The sequence below is a fragment of the Echeneis naucrates genome, chromosome 17 (assembly GCF_900963305.1).
Source record: "Echeneis naucrates chromosome 17, fEcheNa1.1, whole genome shotgun sequence".
Classification (NCBI taxonomy): Eukaryota; Metazoa; Chordata; class Actinopteri; order Carangiformes; family Echeneidae; genus Echeneis; species Echeneis naucrates.
Genome location: NC_042527.1, coordinates 1,576,344 through 1,582,046, shown reverse-complemented (window position 1 = coordinate 1,582,046; position 5,703 = coordinate 1,576,344).

Here is a 5,703-nt window from a genome sequence, read left to right as displayed (position 1 = left end):
GTTGTCTTTATTTGTTGTACCAGCTTCTCTTTGTGCTTCTCTAATTTATCCAGAGTCTCCTCCAGCTCCTTACGGTCTGACTGCTGCTCCTGCAGCTCTAAGTTCTCCACCATCACAGCACGTTCCAGCTCCTACAGACACACGCATACAGCAATATAAACATTATATGCATTTACATGCATTTGGATGCATTCACAAATTAATTAATTAATCTTATACCTATATCTAATGTGGACTCTAATGTGTTTATCACACCTCGTAAAAAAACAAAACAAAACAGAGACCCTTAAAAAATGTTGTTTATTTATGAAGGGAGAGGATATTTAAAAACCAATGATATTCACATTACAAGGTAGACAGAATGTGTTAAATAATTTGAAACCTGTTTCTCTCTATGAAGTTACAAAGAACTTGTCTGTCTTCTTATTCCAAAAAAGGACAAGACCCTGACTCTGAGTGCGTATTACACTTAGTAAAAAGTTTGTTTATCTACGAAGGGTAAAAAAAACTGTCAGGGTGAGTCTGGAGGGACAAAATCTTGGACTCTGTGTTTCTTAAGTTTGACGATTTTCCTGCATCTTTATCTCAAGATTTATATTCACCACAATATTTTTTAACATTATTTCTTACCGTATTTTTTTTTCCCTGGCAGTTTATATGCAGGAACTGGACAAAATTGAGAGCGTTTTCAGAGAAAGTTCTGTCGCAACAGCCAAGGCTGTACCAGAGACTGAAGGCTTCCAGAAACCCGTGGCTGAAGAAACGGGTACGTACAGGGTAAAAAAATTATTTCAGAAGAAGCCTGGAAAAGAGTCAGTTCAGAGGCAGTTCTTCCTCCTCCACCAAGAGAAACACCAGCAACAGCATTTATTTTCCTAGTCTTAAGTATCTTGTTAACTCTGGTCCGCCATTACTTCAAACTGTTAACCCGTATGAACCGCCCAGGCGAAACAGAGCAAAGCTGATGTCATATCCATTGTTGCTTCAGCCTTGTAAAGCTATACGGAAATTAAAAAAAAAAAAAAAAATCTAAAATATTTTTCAGACTATAGGAAGGAGAAGAGGAGGAATTTGCGCTACAGAAGAGGTAGATCAACGTCCAGGAGAAGGAGATCAGCGTCCAAAAGACACATTATCACAGTCCAGGAGAGGAGGAGCCTCAGATGCTCAGAGGAGCCAGATTGTGCTCCAAAAAGGAGGAACAAATAGCTAGATTGCACTCACACTGGAGGATTCCGTCAGAGATTGCGCAGACCTCGATGGATTCTTTGACATGTTGTATGCAGCGGCGCATAAAAAAACTGATGTTTCTGTTTTGATGATCAGACAGAGGTGACTTTTGACGATGTGTTGAAATTTGAGAAGGTTCTGGATTGTAAAATTGTGCTTTTTTACAGAAACGAAGGAACACAAGCCCTCTCCAAATTCATCACCACTAACCCTAGAAGAGACAAAACCATGTTTATGTTTTTACATCAAAATCACTATTACGGTATAAAAAATCTGAAATCCTTTCTAGAGACCCGTCACGTGTGTGACACGGGGTACGACAGCGTTTGCAGCCACCGCTGTCAAGGGCAGTGCTCTTTGTGTCCTTTGTGACTAACTGGCCGGTAGTCCAGTGTTCCTCCAAATGGGCCATCAATTTTCCACAATAATCCCCCACTTTTTCATCTCTTCTTTGCCACTCTATAGGGTGGCGTTACCTTTTTCAACCAGTTTATCATACAGGTCGGCGATTTTCACCTTCACGCGTCTTTTCAACTTCAGATCGTTGAGAAAGGCTTCCGCCAGACCTTAGATCCTCTCACCAGACACATGGATGGAGCGATTTTCATGGTTGCGGCAATAGCGGGAATAAATTTATCCGTCCAAAGTCTCTTGTTCGCCTGCTCAAAGTGAGTCAGGTAGTAGTAGTCCGCCGCATCCTACTCGTGCGCCTTCTGACTGGGGTGGCTGGTGATACAACCGTAGCAGATTTCCGAATGAAAAAGGCATGACATGGTTCAACAAATGAGACACCATGGCTTGACCATGGTCAAAAGAACGGTGGACAGCCGTCTGTTGGTTCACTTTCCAATGAAGATGTTGAAGGTTGCTTCGGACTAGCCAGCGGGGAGTAAAGCGTGTCAGGAATGCTCTGTGGCGGCGGTGGCGGTGTTGAAGGCCGTTTAGGACTACCCTGTGGGGAGGGTGGTGCGCCCGGAATAATCTGCGTAGCCGTCGGGAAGTTTGGCGGTGCGAGATATCCACTCGACGGAGTCTGAATCCAACACAAATACGTCACCCTCTTCTTGGGAGCTCCTCGGAATTCGTAATACCTTGTAACAGGGGTCTTGCCGATCACCACAGTCCAGATGGTGGACTCTGATTTTATGTTTTCAGCCATTTTTTTCTTACTCCCGCAAAAAAATACTCTATTTGCTCTCAACGCTTTGGGGTTTCCTCTCCTTTCACGACAGTAGAGGTCCTACCTCTTCTCCAGTCAATCTGTAAATGACTTTGCCGCTCTTCTTCGAATACCTGCCCTTGAACGATCTGATTGGTTGTGACCTCTTCACTAGGGGAGTGGACACGATAGGGGAGTGGTTAAGGGGCGGGAAAACACTCTCATTGGTCGACTAGGGTGAGGTCAGAAGTTCAACTAAGTTCAAAAGACCTGTCAAGTTTGACGAGAAAGTGTTACTCTCTGGCAAGATTATTAGGAAACGCAGCATCAAATTCCCCTGTAATGCAGACAACACTTGTTGAAGGAAATTCAGGAAAAAACTGAGCAATGCTATGCTGAATACTGAAGAACACATGTCGTACATAATACAGTAGGCGCAATACTAAAGAATACATGTAATACATATAATATTGTAATAGACACATAGGAGCACAAATATGACCATTTCAATTACTAAAAGAGCACAAATTACTATGTTAACCACAAAAAGCAAATATAAATGTGTTGCACTGTGATAGATCTGAGGAAACAGCGAAATCATACACACACTCACAGCAGAGAGGAAGCAGTGAGGTACAGGCGTCAGAAGAGGATTTATGGGGGAGATAAGAGTCACATAAACAAAAATGTGTTAAGAGCCAACACACAGGCATGATAATATGGCCTAAGTATAAAGGCCCAGGAAGGTGGAAAAGGGGAAGTGACAGAAATAGATCTAAAGGCTTCTATAAAATGCTGAGATGGCATCAAAGTCAGAAAAGGGGAATTCCTATTTCTTGGGAATACTAATGAGGACAGAAAGCTTGGAGACAAGGGAAAAGTGTAGGTAGTAGGTTAAACCTTTAAGAAGCATATATATAAATGGGAACAAAGATTCATTCCTCAATGTGCTCGAAGGGTGCTCTCAGTGTGCTCGCTGACCCCAGGGTCTGAACCACTCACACTGTTTGTTCAAAATACTTGCTGAGGACTCTAAGATCTTTTTTCCTGAAACTTTGGAAGAAAGCTCATTTGGAAGATTGGAAGACCACGTTGAGTGCTACTGCCAGGTCTTCTGGCCCACAGCTTGGCAGTTGGGAGCCACAACACACTCAGCTGTATTTATCAATGAAGCCAAATGAATTTAGTCAGATAGTCAGACTGCAGACATGTCTTGAAGTCATAAAAGTCATGATGACCCATAATTTTCTACTTCTAAATTCAGACAAAACCTAAGTTATTGCACTCGGCCCTAAGCACCTTAGAGAAACGCTATCTAATCATCTAATCGGTCTGGATGGCATGACTTTGTCTTCCAGCTCCACTGTTAGAAACCTTGGAGTAATTTTTGACCAGGACATGTCCTTTGTCCCTCACATAAAACAAGTCAGTAGGGCAGCTTTCTTCCATCTGAGAAACATTAGGAAAATCAGAAACATCCTGTCTCAAGAGGATGCAGAAAAACTCGTCCATGCATTCATACCTTCCAGGCTGGACTACAGTAACTCATTACTATCTGAATGTCCAAACAAATCTCTGAAAGGCCTTCAGTTGATTCAGAATGCGGCTGCACAAATATTAACAGGAATTAGAAAAAGGGATCACATTTCTCCTGTTTTAGCTTCTCTTGATTGGCTTGATTCCAGAGTAGAATTTAAAATACTTCCGTTAACACTCCACTCTCTAGATGGAGGTTTACTTGTGGTTCCTAGAGTCTCCAAGAGTAAATCAGTAGGCAGATCTTTCAATAATCAGGCTCCTCTTCTATGGAACCAACTTCCAGTATTGGTCCAGGGGGCAAACACTTTAGCAATTTTCAAGACCAGGCTTAAAACTTTTCCGTATGGCGGAGCTTATAGTTAAAAAGTTAAAGGTTATTTAGTCTATAGCTATGCTGCTATAGGCCTAGACTGCTGGGGCAAGCACTGAGCACCTCTCTCTCTCTTTCTCCAGCTCTCTCCCTGTCCCCATCCTTCAGGTGGTGAATCACTGCCACCCCATGTTCCTGCAATGCCTGCTGCTCCCATATCTTCATGAACTCAATCCAGCATCATATGTTCCTGCCTGCATCTGCGCCTGAATATTCCCTCCTCCTGCTCTCATTTATCCCTACTCTACCCAACTGAGACTGGATGCTTCAGAATTGATCAATTGGGTTCAGATCAGGAATCATACTTGGCCACTGAATCACTTTCACCCTGTTCTACTTCAGAAATCCAACAGTGGCCTTAGTGTGTTTAGGATCATTGTCATGTCGGAAAAGTGCACCACAACCAAGGGCACGAAGTGATGGTAGCATCTTCTCTTTCAGTATAGAGCAATAAATCTGTGAATTCATAATGCCATCAGTGAAATGCAACTCCCCAACACCAGCAGCACTCACACAACCCCACATAAGGACACTGCTACCACCATGTTCCACTGGAGGCACCATGCATTTTTCTCTGTATTCCTGACCTTTGCAACACCATACAGTTTTGATGCCATCAGTTCCAAAATTGTACGGCTCCTGCCGTATTTGGAATGTCTGCCATATTGTTTCTACATGTTGCTGCTCTGGTGTAACCTCCACCATTTTTGCATCACCCTAATTTGAGTAAAACAGAAAATTTTATTAAGTTATTTTAATAACCTTACTTTCATGTTCAACAGATATTATATAAAACGTATTATTGTCAACATTTTGGAAATAGTTTTTATGTTTATTGAGCTATTGTTTGAAAGGTTACATTTTGAAGCAAGTGTACTCATTTATGCTGAGCACTGTAACACTGCAACATAATCGCTGCAATAAAATCTGCATGCTGGACTAATGGCATTTACATTACGCTTATTTGCACCACTTTATCATTAACATTGCCACTTAGTTTTTTTCTATATTTTTTTTAGTAGTTCTAGTCCTTGTATCTATTCTTGTATTTTTTTCTATACCTGTGGTTGTTGCTGTAATGCTGAATTTCCCCATACGTGGAATAAATAAAGTATCATCTTATCTTTCCTTATAGTATCGTGCTCAGTGACTGTATATGTACCTGGTTACAGAAAAAAAGGCTAGGCTCAGGATGCCCCAATTCATGTTACTCTCTTACATCCTTCTTATATATCTGTTACCTGTGTGCTAATACACAGATATTGTTTATTAAAAATCTGGACAAAGGGCATGTATTTTACATAATTTACAAAATGTAGGGTAAAGCAACATACAGATGCTGGCATTCCTGAGCAGCCTGACAGAAACAGTATATGTCGGAAATTTTGGAACATGCAGCAGTGAC